This window comes from Ranitomeya imitator, chromosome 6, assembly GCF_032444005.1.
Source record: "Ranitomeya imitator isolate aRanImi1 chromosome 6, aRanImi1.pri, whole genome shotgun sequence".
Lineage (NCBI taxonomy): Eukaryota > Metazoa > Chordata > Amphibia > Anura > Dendrobatidae > Ranitomeya > Ranitomeya imitator.
Window position 1 is genome coordinate 139352707 of NC_091287.1, and position 14129 is coordinate 139366835.

A 14129-nucleotide genomic window follows, 5' to 3' on the forward strand; every position below is an offset into this window, starting at 1 on the left:
ACTGCTCTAGAGGAGATCTGCATGGAGGAATGGGCCAACATACCAACAACAGTGTGTGGCAACCTTGTGAAGACTTACAGAAAACGTTTGACCTCTGTCATTGCCAACAAAGGATATATTACAAAGTATTGAGATGAAATTTTGTTTCTGACCAAATACTTATTTTCCACCATAATATGCAAATAAAATGTTAAAAAAACAGACAATGTGATTTTCTGGATTTTTTTTTTCTCAGTTTGTCTCCCATAGTTGAGGTCTACCTATGATGTAAATTACAGACGCCTCTCATCTTTTTAAGTGGAGGAACTTGCACTATTGCTGACTGACTAAATACTTTTTTTGCCCCACTGTACATGTCACCAATTTTCTAAGTAAATATATTTCTAAAGTTGCTATTGACATAAAATTCTCACCAGATGTCGGTAACAATCCATCCAATCCACATAGGCAAAGAAATCACACCATAGATGTCCATAAATTAAGATGTACCATTTTAATGCACTTCTTTATAGCGTTTTTTTAAGAGTAGACTAGGTGTATGTAATAAAAATATTTTCCTTATCCCCTTCTCTTCTCTTCAGGAGGCACTCCTGACATTGACTTTAAAAACTGCATGAAACGGTATGGGGCAGATTCATCACAGCTATTTCAACAGTTTGAATCGGCACTGCCAAAATGGGCAAAGCTGAGGAGAGGCTGGGGCGGTACAGTGGTGTAGCCACTCCCACCCATCAAATTAATCAAGTGTCCGCTATGCCAGTCTTGATGAACCAGCTCCATAGTGTTAATGTCAATGGTTACAGACATATTAGATTCACTTAAGTTAGGAGTTTAAATTGGTATTTAGCATCACTTATAACTGGTAGGAGTCCATCCTCTTTGATACCCAGCTATCCTAACATTGCATTCATGCATTTGTGAGTCACGATCCATGATTCATGGACCAGCTGCATATATGAGATTGTCATATTCGTGTCTGGAGACCCGCAGCTAGCCCGTACATGGCGTTCTTTCTTTGAACCACGACACACAGATGTGTGAATCCAACTTCAGTGTAGAAGGGAATCAGTGCCGCTTTAGAACTGCACCTAGTGGGGGGGGCGTGGTTTGCAAGTGTCGGGAGCAGCTGCAACCTGTGGGAGCTCCTGAGATTCCCATAAAAAAGCATCTTTGGCATACTTATAAAGTGGACTTTTAGAACCATTGGTAGCAGTAGACCTGTGGGAACATGCCCGGATTGAAATTTAAGAAAGAAAACATGGACTTTGTGAAAATGAAGTCTTCAGTGGAGCAAAGAAGCAGGTATGCAGAGAGTGGTGAGTCATCCCCGACGCCAGCATGGAGGAAGACACTGACTACATAGAGGTCTGGGACAAAGAAGAAGAACGAAGAGGTAGCGATGGGGAAGCCTGTTGGGGCTTCCACAGTCAACGGTAACGCAAGGAGCAGGCCGGGGAGAGATGCAATAGCTTCTCCGGTGGTGGCCGGCAGAGGAAGGGGAGGCCGCGAGGTTGCCGTGGCAATGGAGCAGGAGATGAATGCGGCAGGGAAGCATGTTACGGCTTACCCGATCAAATGTAGCACAAGCGGCGGTCCGGGGAGAAATACGGTTACCTCCCCACCGGCTGTCAATGGAAGAAGGGGAAGCCGTGGGATCACCATGACAACATTGAAAGAAGAGCGCGGAACAGCTGCGTCATACAGATGGAGGGAGTCCTTCTGCTTTGGGGGAAGGGAACAACCTCAAAGCATTATCCAATATATATGATGGTCTGTTTAGCTGAAAAATGACAGTTGGCAGTCTCATTCTCTATCAGGGAGCTAATGCCACCCATAAAGCCTCAAATATAAACCCCTCAGCAGATATCTCTGATGACAGGTCACAGTTGAAAAAAATCTGCGTGTATTGCTACAGAAAACTTTGGAGGACTGCATTCATGCTCTACAACTGAGGACTGTGACACCCCTAATTCTTTGAACCCTCCCAAAAAATCTATAGATGGCAATTTTAAGGTCTCTTCTTTCCAAAAAACTATGGACTATAAGCTTGAACAGTTGTTGGCTAATCAAAGGTCCTGGGTAAACGCTATGACAGAAAATACTATTCTTTTTGTCAAACAATGTGAGGAATTACCCCTTAAAATACCTACAAACTACTGTATACCTCTAATGGAGAATCAGATGATTACAAAAATAACAGTGATTCAGAGGATCATTTGAGCCCAACAGATTCAAATCACGGTTCACACTTTGGAACAGACATCTCTTCTGGTTGACATGAGGAGTTAGAGAGCGTTCATTCAGAAGACTTCAATGACGTGGCAGATTCTTCCTATAATGGTGAGAGTGATTCTCCTAATGATATAGACCATGATGATTATCTATCTTCACAATCTCACTCAGAAAGTCCAGTCGGTTCCGAGAATTCTGATTTCTCAAAAAGATCCTCAGAGCAACTAATTAAAGAAATTATTAGCCAGGAGCAAATTTCTACGGAAACTGAAGATTATCCCGTTAAGCTTTTTCCAGTCGATAATATACACGCTTCTGAAAATTCTCCATCTGAAAAGTTTATGATTGATATCTGTAGTGCCTCTTTTAGCATCTGTGGAAATTCCAGGAAAGGTTGTCATTAATGATGGAAATCTGGAAGTTCCGTCTGGGCACATTGTAAGGATATCTGACAATCGGCTATCAGATAAAGCAAAGGCCACTGAAATTTTTATCAAAAAACTCCTTAACCCCTTTACCCCCAAGGGTGGTTTGCACGTTATGGACCGGGCCAATTTTTACAATTCTGACCACTGTCCCTTTATGAGGTTATAACTCTGGAACGCTTCAACTGATCCCGGTGATTCTGACATTATTTTCTCGTGACATATTGTACTTCATGATAGTGGTAAAATTTCTTTGATATTACCTGCGTTTATTTGTGAAAAAAACGGAAACATGGCGAAAATTTTGAGAATTTCGCAATTTTCCAACTTTGAATTTTTATGCAATTAAATCACAGAGATATGTCACACAAAATACTTAATAAGTAACATTTCCCACATGTCTACTTTAGATCAGCACAATTTTGGAACCAAAATTTTTTTTTGTTAGGGAGTTATAAGGGTTAAAAGTTGACCAGCAATTTCTCATTTTTACAACACCATTTTATTTTAGGGACCACATCTCATTTGAAGTCATTTTGAGGGGTCTATATGATAGAAAATACCCAAGTGTGACACCATTCTAAAAGCTGCACCCCTCAAGGTTCTCAAAACCACATTCAAGAAGTTTATTAACTCTTCAGATGTTTCACAGGAATTTTTGGAATGTTTAAATAAAAATGAACATTTAACTTTTTTTCACAAAAAATTTACTTCAGCTCCAATTTGTTTTATTTTGCCAAGAGTTACAGGAGAAAATGGACCCCAAACCTTGTTGTACAATTTGTCCTGAGTACGCCGATACCCCATAAGTGGAGGTAAACCACTGTTTGGGCGCATGACAGAGCTTGGAAGCGAAGGAGCGCCATTTGACTTTTTAATGCAAAATTGACAGGAATTGAGATGGGACGCCATGTTGCGTTTGGAGAGCCACTGATGTGCCTAAACATTGAAACCCCCCACAAGTGACACCATTTTGGAAAGTAGACCCCCTATGGAACTTATCTAGAGGTGTGGTGAGCACTTTGACCCACCAAGTGCTTCACAGAAGTTTATAATGCAGAACCGTAAAAATAAAAAATAATTTTTGTGAAAAAAAATGATCTTTTCGCCCCCAATTTTTTATTTTCCCAATGGTAAGAGAAGAAATTGGAACAAAAAAGTTGTTGTACAATTTGTCCTGAGTACGCTGATACCCCATATGTGGGGGTAAACCACTGTTTGGGAGCATGGGAGAGCTCGGAAGGGAAGGAGCGCCGTTTGACTTTTCAATGCAAAATTCACAGGAATTGAGATGAGACGCCATGTTGCGTTTGGAGAGCCACTGATGTGCCTAAATATTGAAACCCCCAAGTGACACCATTTTGGAAAGTAGACCCCCTAAGGAACTCATCTAGATGTGTGATGAGCACTTTGACCCACCAAGAGCTTCACAGAAGTTTATAATGCAGAGCCGTAAAAATAAAACAAAAAAATTTTCCCACAAATATTATTTTTTAGCCCCCAATTTTGTATTTTCCCAAGGGTAACAGGAGAAATTGGACCCCAAAATTTGTTGTGCAATTTGTCCTGAGTGCGCTGATACCCCATATGTGGGGGGGAACCACCGTATGGGCGCATGGGAAGGCTCGGAAGGGAAGGAGCGCCATTTGAAATACAGACATAGATGGAATGGTCTGCAGGCGTCACATTGCGTTTGCAGAGCCCCTAATGTACCTAAACAGTAGAAACCCCCCACAAGTGACCCCATATTGGAAACTAGACCCCCATGGAACTTATCTAGATGTGTTGTGAGAACTTTGAACCCCCAAGTGTTTCACTACAGTTTATAACGCAGAGCCGTGAAAATAAAAAATCTTTTTTTTTCCCACAAAAATTATTTTTTAGCCCCCAGTTTTGTATTTTCCCAAGGGTAACAGGAGAAATTGGACACCAAAAGTTGTTGTCCTATTTGTCCTGAGTACGCTGATACCCCATATGTTGGGGTAAACCCCTGTTTGGGCGCTCGGAAGGGAAGGAGCACTGTTTTACTTTTTCAACGCAGAATTGGCTGGAATTGAGATCGGACGCCATGTCGCGTTTGGAGAGCCCCTGATGTGCCTAAACAGTGGAAACCCCCCAATTATAACTGAAACCCTAATCCAAACACACCCCTAACCCTAATCCCAACAGTAACCCTAACCACACCTCTAACCCTGACACACACCTAACCCTATTCCCAACTGTAAATGTAATCTAAACCCTAACCGTAACTTTAGCCCCAACCCTAACTGTAGCCTTAACCCTAGCCCCAACCCTAACTTTAGCCCCAACCCAAACTGTAGCCCTAACCATAGCCCTAACCCTAACTTTAGCCCCAACCCTAACTGTAGCCTTAACCCTAGCCCTAACCCTAGCCCAAACCCTAACCCTAGCCCTAACCCTAGCCCTAGCCCTAACCCTAATGGAAAAATGGAAATAAATAAATTTTTTTAATTTTTCCCTAACTAAGGGGGTGATGAAGGGGGGTTTGATTTACTTTTATAGCGGGTTTTTTAGCGGATTTTTATGATTGGCAGCCGTCACACACTGAAAGACGCTTTTTATTGCAAAAAATATTTTTTGCGTTACCACATTTTGAGAGCTATAATTTTTCCATATTTTGGTTCACAGAGTCATGTGAGGTCTTGTTTTTTGCGGAACGAGTTGACGTTTTTATTGGTAACATTTTCGGGCACGTTACATTTTTTGATCGCTTTTTATTCCGATTTTTGCGAGGCAGAATGACCAAAAACCAGCTATTCATGAATTTCTTTTGGGGGAGGCGTTTATACCGTTCCGCGTTTGGTAAAATTGATAAAGCAGTTTTATTCTTCGGGTCAGTACGATTACAGCGACACCTCATTTATATCATTTTTTTATGTTTTGGCGCTTTTATACGATAAAAACTTTTATAGAAAAAATAATTATTTTTGCATCGCTTTATTCTCAGGACTATAACTTTTTTTTTTTTTTTTGCTGATGATGCTGTATGGCGGCTCGTTTTTTGCCGGACAAGATGACGCTTTCAGCGGTATCATGGTTATTTATATCTGTCTTTTTGATCGCGTGTTATTCCACTTTTTGTTCGGCGGTATGATAATAGAGCGTTGTTTTTTGCCTCGTTTTTTTTTTTTTTCTTACGGTGTTTACTGAAGGGGTTAACTAGTGGGCCAGTTTTATAGGTCGGGTCGTTACGGACGCGGCGATACTAAATATGTGTACTTTTATTGTTTTTTTTTTTATTTAGATAAAGAAATGTATTTAGGGGAATAATATTTTTTTTTTTTTCATTATTTAGGAATATTTTTTTTTACACATTTTGAAAATTTTTTTTTAACTTTTTTACATTGTCCCAGGGGGGGACATCACAGATCAGTGATCTGACAGTGTGCACAGCACTCTGTCAGATCACTGATCTGACATGCAGCCCTGCAGCCTTCACAGTGCCTGCTCTAAGCAGGCTCTGTGAAGCCACCTCCCTCCCTGCAGGACCCGGATCCGCGGCCATCTTGGATCCGGGGCTGGAGGAAGCAGGGAGGGAGGTGAGACCCTCGCAGCAACGCGATCACATCGCGTTGCTGCGGGGGGCTCAGGGAAGCCCTCAGGGAGCCCCCTCCCTGCGGGAAGCTTCCCTATACCGCCGGCACATCGCGATCATCTTTGATCGCGGTGTGCCAGGGGTTAATGTGCCGGGGGCGGTCCGTGACCGCTCCTGGCACATAGTGCCGGATGTCAGCTGCGATAAACAGCTGACACCCGGCCGCGATCGGTAGCGCTCCCCCCGTGAGCGCCGCCGATCGCGCTGGACGTACTATCCCGTCCGTGGTCATGGGGGCCCACCCCACCTCGACGGGATAGTACGTCCCATGTCAGAAAGGGGTTAAAGATGCACTATATTTTATAGTTAAAGATACTACTTCAAACACTCTTAAGGTCCTGGATATTCTCTTCATTTTACAAAAATATCAGATAAGGCACAGAAAAATCATGAGACTCTGCCTTTTGGTGGCGTTCAAAGCCTTTCTACATTTCCGGATTCTCTGGAAAAGATTCAAAAAGACATTGTTTCTTTTAAAGATTGCTTGGCTAATTACGAAGATCTAAAAAATAAAACAACTTAAAAATCAGAGTTCCGAAATCGGTCCAGCCCTCTCGACTAAAAGACTATATTTCTACTATGATATCTCATTTATTACCTAAAATTAAAGGGGGAAAAAATTTGATCGAGAAGGCTTTCAGAATCTACAGGCCACTCTCTCCCAATGGACATAGCGATAGATGTTATTGTGTTCTTCTACCCTAGTTGGGTAAGAAATAATCTTCTGATCCTAACAAGGGATTAAAAAAAACTCCCATCGCGTACAATAAAATAACTTTTTTAATGACCTTTCTAGGGCCAATCTGCAAAAACGGAAATCATTTTACCAAACTACACGTGAGCTTCTGCATGCCGGAAGATCTTATCACTGGACCCAAAATTCCACCTTACAAGTGAAATGCGCATCAAAACTAATTGCCATCTCTTCTCTGGAGGAAAGAATGGACTTTATTTGGGTACCTTACATCCCTGGAGTACATCTTGAGAAAGCATGCAAACATATTATTTTCTGGTTAGCCAATAAAGGTATCACTCCTAGAATACTTCTGTCATCATTGGGCAGAAAAATATTCACATGGAGTACATCTACTATCATACCCGAAAAAAAACAGACTTAAATATTTAGCTTAAATAATTTAAATATCCAAGAGGTTTCCTGGTCCACTTCATATTCCAAAGACATACTGATAGGGAATTTAGATTGTGAGCCCGTCGGGGACAGCAATGATAATGTGTGCAAACTGTAAAGCGCTGCGGAATATGTTAGCGCTATATAAAAATAAAGATTATTATTATTATATTGTTTTTATTGAGCCGAACTTTCCCTCCAACTATTCTTAGGGTCCCCTACAGGTGTTCCCAGATGTGTAAAGCTCTCATATATTTCAAATACTACTTTATATTTTATAGTAGGTTTTGCATTTTTGTATACTACATTAATATGTAATTTTGTAGGTTTTCTATTATTATTGATTTTATTTCTAGGTGCTAAAATACTAAGCAAGACTTAACTATGTGTAAACCTACGGAAGTGTATGTACGCTTGTCTCTCCCCTACTTTTATAGAGGTTTCTTTTTATTTCTTGTCCCTTTTCCTTCTTGCCCAAGTATACTTGTCCCTTTCCTTCCCATTATTTTATATTCCTTTCCTACTGCCCCTTTTCCTATATCCTATTTCCCTATCCTTTAAAATGTTATAAAACCAATAGAATTGTTGGAAACATAACTGCACCTAGTGCACTGCTTTTTCGCTGTACAGCAATGCCCAGTTGACCCACTGTATAATAAGTGTGGCTCTTTTCAACTAAATTGGTCCTGCATCACTGGCTGAGAAAACTTAAAGACAGTTCTGTGTCTTCTTTATTCTTAGGATCATTGGACTTTTTTTTATTTTTTTTATTTCGATTATTACTTTAAATTCCATCAATAACCTTGGCCATATTTATGTAGCTGCAAACATAATCTCATCTTATATTTTTTTCCAGTGAAAAACAGAAATCACATGCTTTGTTCATCAGAAATGTGTAGAGGAATTAAGATGAGCACATTTAAATTTGGTCCCCAGAGTTTTGAAGAATTTTGTATTATAGTTTGGATAATATCTGTAATTAGAGTTCATGGCCATGATGTGTATCACAGTTTAGTTCCCATCAGCAGAATCAGCAGAAGTTGTGAAGTCCCTTAAATGATTCATTTCACATTTTTCTTGCCCATTGGAACCATGACAGTGTGACAAAGAGTTGGCTTTTCCATCTGTCTCGTTCCCCAGTCTCCTCTATACTAACACAAATATACCAGGTTCATTCTGCTCTGTCATGTGTTGAATAAGTCTCCCAATACGGACTCCTTTCAAATCATATAGAGAACTATTCTCTCTCCTTCAGTAATTGTTAGATACCTTTTCAGGTTGTGGATTACAACTTTTTCCTGTGAAAATATAAAAATATTGTTGCATCCGCTTCTGTATTTTTTCTGCTTTTATTGAGAGATGGCGCCGCACCTTCGCTGTAGATGTGGCTGCTTCACAGTGTAGTGCATCAGTTTTTCTAGTTCTGCAACTATGGTGCTGCCGAGACAGGGATCTTGGGAGTTAACTCTTAAATTATCTAATTAACCTTCCTCTATGAGATCTGAGCGGCGTTCCCAGCATTTAAGGTACCTTCACACATAACGATATCGTTGCTTTTTGTGACGTAGCAACGATATCGTTAAGGAAATCGTTATGTGTGACAGCGACCAACGATCAGGCCCCTGCTGGGAGATCGTTGGTCGCTGAACAAAGTCCAGAACTTTATTTCGTCGCTGGATCTCCCGTGGACATCGCTGGATCGGCGTGTGTGACACCGATCCAGCGATGTCTTCACTGGTAACCAGGGTAAACATCGGGTAACTAAGCGCAGTGCCGCGCTTAGTAACCCGATGTTTACCCTGGTTACCTGCGTAAAAGTAAAAAAAAAAAACACTACATAACTTACCTACCGCTGTCTGTCCCCGGCGCTGTGCTCTGCACTCCTCCTGTACTGGCTGTGAGCGTCGGTCAGCCGGAAAGCAGAGCGGTGACGTCACCGCTCTGCTTTCCGGCCGCTGTGCTCACAGCCAGTACAGGAGGAGTGCAGAGAAGCAGAGCGCCGGGGACAGACAGCGGTAGGTAAGTATGTAGTGTTTTTTTTTTTTTACTTTTACGCTGGTAACCAGGGTAAACATTGGGTTACTAAGCGCGGCCCTGCGCTTAGTAACCCAATGTTTACCCTGGTTACCCGGGGATTTTGGGATCGTTGGTCGCTGGAGAGCTGTCTGTGTGACAGCTCTCCAGCGACCAAACAGCGACGCTGCAGCGATCCGGATCGTTGTCGGTATCGCTGCAGCGTCGCTTAATGTGAAGGGGCCTTAAGTTGACAGTGATAAGTTGAGCTAAACCTGGTAGTTTTACACACTTGAAATTAGCTAATGGGTTTATAATATGACACCTTTTTCTTGATGTCTGCTTGTGTAATCACTTATCTTGTGCTCTTGAGTCAATACCAAGAGGTTTGTGACCTCTTGGTATTGACTCAGCTTCCCGACCATCCTTTCCACAATGTTCCAGTCATTAGCCAATCTATTGGAGTTCTGTTGGCTACCTTGCCCTCAGCCTTTGTGACAATCATGCGCCCAACATGCCTTCTTCCTAAAGTTCTAAGAAGATTTTTACCACTCATCTTATATTTGTTTTGAGGAAGGCAACATTTCTTCCAATACAGTGTCCACAGTAGACTCAAACAGATTTCTCAAAGTTTAGGATGGTAAGATTGCTTAGTCATGTAGTGATACTTCCCCATGCTTCCATTTTTCTGCTTAACTAGGTACATTTTCCACTCAAAACTCAATAAAAGTGGAGGACACCCCCAAGGGTCCTGTACAGTTTTGTGCACAAACATCCTTTTCACATGGATTCTGCCTGGAACCAGCCTGAACATGACAAAAAGAACAGTAGTGTCAAAACGACTTTCTGTGTAAATGTATTTTGTGACTTATTTTAACCACTTCAGGCTTTGAAAACTGTGAAGCAGCTAAAAGAACTGACCTGACAATTATTCAGGCTACTTCCGCTTAAAAGCTGCCACTATGAAAAAAAAGTGTGGCTGGCAAAGCTGCCGCAGAAACAATGGAAAACATGTTAGGCTGGTTTCACATTTGCGTTTAAAAACGCAGCGTTTTAAACGCAAACGCATTTGGTGCAAAAACGCATTTAAACGCTGCGTTTTTTAGACGCAAGCGTTTTTGCATGTTTTAATACAAACGCGGCGTTTTGACGCGATAACATGCGTTTTTTCCTGCATTTGCGTTTTTGAAACGCATGATGAGAAGTGTGTGACAGCTGCCAATCATCAAAATCAACAAGAAAACCCACTATAAACAGAAATAGCTAGGGTTAGGGTTAGGATCCCTAGTAACCCTAGGGATCCTAACCCTAACCCTAAGGGATCCTAACCCAAACCCTAAACCTAAGGGATCCTAACCCAAACCCTAACCCTAAGGGATCCTAACCCTAACCCTAAGGGATCCTAACACAAACCCAAACGCTAAGGGATCCTAACCCTAACACAAACCCAAACGCTAAGGGATCCTAACCCTAACACAAACCCAAACGCTAAGGGATCCTAACCCTAACACAAACCCAAACGCTAAGGGATCCTAACCCTAACACAAACCCAAACGCTAAGGGATCCTAACCCTAAGGGATCCTAACCCTAACACAAACCCAAACGCTAAGGGATCCTAACCCTAACACAAACCCAAACACTAAGGGATCCTAACCCTAACACAAACCTAAACGCTAAGGGATCCTAACCCTATCCCTAAGGGATCATAACCATAACCCTAACACAAACCCAAACGCTAAGGGATCCTAACCCTAAGGGATCCTAACCCTAACACAAACCCAAACGCTAAGGGATCCTAACCCTAACCCTAAGGGATCCTAACCCCAACACAAACCCAAACGCTAAGGGATCCTAACCCTAAGGGATCATAACCCTAACACAAACCCAAACGCTAAGGGATCCTAACCCTAACACAAACCCAAACGCTAAGGGATCCTAACCCTAACACAAACCCAAACGCTAAGGGATCCTAACCCTAACCCTAAGGGATCCTAACCCTAACACAAACCCAAACGCTAAGGGATCCTAACCCTAACACAAACCCAAACACTAAGGGATCCTAACCCTAACACAAACCTAAACGCTAAGGGATCCTAACCCTATCCCTAAGGGATCATAACCATAACCCTAACACAAACCCAAACGCTAAGGGATCCTAACCCTAAGGGATCCTAACCCTAACACAAACCCAAACGCTAAGGGATCCTAACCCTAACCCTAAGGGATCCTAACCCCAACACAAACCCAAACGCTAAGGGATCCTAACCCTAAGGGATCATAACCCTAACACAAACCCAAACGCTAAGGGATCCTAACCCTATACGTTTTTTTGGTCTGTACTGTACATGCACAGTAAGCTACACATGCACTGTACTAATTATATATGTCACTCACATATTTCTTTCTATTATCTATCCAGCTATATATGTATTGAAGAATATTTACGTTGAAAGTTATCTTTAAATGGCATAGAAAATTACTCTATGTAAAAGCTAATGTTAAAATCGCATTGCATACACGTAATTCGGATGTCAGACAGATGCTAGGTGAGAAAAATCGCATTGTACTCGAATGAAAATCGCCTAGCATTTGCATGACACTCGTCCAACTTTTCAGGAACAACATCAGCCCGATTTTATTAATGCTGACCGGTATGAACCTTAAGGGACAGAATCATCAATTGTGCTTTTTTTAATGTCACTTGTCCTGTTTTTTTTTTGTCTTGTGGTATTTGCTGATGTTTTTGTGCCAAGTTTTTCAAAATGATGCTTATGAATTTGGCCCAAAATAAAAAATAGTCTTTATTTTTTACTTAAACGGTTTTTTTCTTCCGTCTTCTCAACACCAAGAGTAGAAAATCCTTTAAAAAGTCGCACATTTGTCTAAAAGTGTGTAAAATTCAGAATTCCTCCAGAAAACCTTTTTCTTCAGGCGGGGACTGGAGTGAGATTCAACAGTTGGTAAAAGTCGCATTTTTTTTAATGTGTCTAAAACATCTGGATAAGGAAAGAAAAAATAAAGACCACACAAACAATGGTGCAAATCTCATCTATATATATAATTGTCTAAGGTGTACTTCCATCCGTTTGTCTGTCTGTCTGCAACTTCCGTAACGGAAATCCCGCGTCGCTGATTGGTCTTGCCAGCTGCCTGTCATGGCTGCCGCCACCAATCAGCGATGGCCACAGTCCGATTAGTCTCTGCAATCAGTGCCCGGCACCCGCATACTCCCCTCCAGTCACTGCTCACATGCCAGCGGTAATGGACCGCATTACGCCGCGGGTAACACACGCCGGTAACGCTATTAACCATGTGTGACCAACTTTTTACTATTGATGCTGTGTATGCAGCATCAATAGTAAAAAGATCTAATGTTACAAATAATAATAAAAAAAAAGGTTATTCTCACTTTCCGACGTCGCGCGCTATCCTCGGCAGTGCAAGCGGCAGGTTCCGATGCCAAGGATGCTATGCGAGAAGGACCTGCCGTGATGTCATGGTCATGTGACCGCGACGTCATCATAGGTCCTGCGCTCATACCAACCCTGGGACCGGAAGCTGCCGCGTGCACCGCACACAGGCGCCAGGACTTCAAGGGGCCTTCGGAAGGTGAGTGTATGTTTATTTTTTATTTTAAGTCTTTTTTAACCACGCATATAGTGCCCACATTGTTATATACTATCTGGGCTGTGTTACATACTGTGTGGGCTCTGTTATATACTACATCTCTCTGCTATATACTATGTAGCTGGGCAATATACAACGTGACGGTGCAATATACAAAGTGACTGTCCAATATACTACGTTGCTGTGCAATATACTACGTAGCTATGCAATATATTACGTGCCTCTACAATATACTACGTGGCTATGTTATATACTACGTGGCTCTGCTGTATACTATGTCGCTGACCAATATACTACATAGCTGTGCAATACACTACGTAGCTTTGCAATACACTACGTGACTGTGTTATATACTACGTGGCTGTGCAATATACTACGTGCCTGTGCAATATACTACGTGGCTCTACAATATAGTATGTGGCTCTGCTATATACTACGTGGCTCTGCTATATACTACGTGGCTCTGCTATATACTACGTGGCTCTGCTATATACTACGTGGCTCTGCTATATACTACGTGGCTGACCAATATACTACATACCTGTACAATACACTACGTGGCTATGTTATATACTACGTGGCTGTGTCATACTGCGTAGCTCTGTAATATACTACGTGTTATATGTTATATACTACGTCAGTTGTGTTATATACTACGTCAGTTGTGTTATATACTACGTCACTGTGCAATATAGTACGTAGCCTGTGCTATATACTACCTACATATTCTAGAATACCTGATATGTTAGATTCGGGCCACCTTCTATTAGAGAATAAATAGTAAATTGACTGATAAAGAGAAAATTACACAAGAAAGCTGGAGAAACCACAATTATTAATTGGTTTCTTAAGGTACCGTCACACTAGACGATATCGCTAGCGATCCGTGACGTTGCAGCGTCCTCGCTAGCGATATCGTCCAGTGTGACAGGCAGCAACGATCAGGCCCTTCTGTGCTGTCGCTGGTCGGGGAAGAAAGTCCAGAACTTTATTTCGTCGCTGGACTCCCCGCAGACATCGCTGAATCGGCGTGTGTGACACCGATTCAGCGATGTCTTCACTGGTAACCAGGGTAAACATCGGGTA

General features: G+C 41.9%; 1 protein-coding gene across 1 annotated transcript in view; it reads left to right on the forward strand.

Moving 5' to 3' along the window:
• The window catches only part of LARS2 (leucyl-tRNA synthetase 2, mitochondrial), a 294954-nt gene that overhangs the window by 137157 nt on the left and 143668 nt on the right, over positions 1-14129 (forward strand). The gene's annotated exons all lie outside the window — the stretch shown is intronic.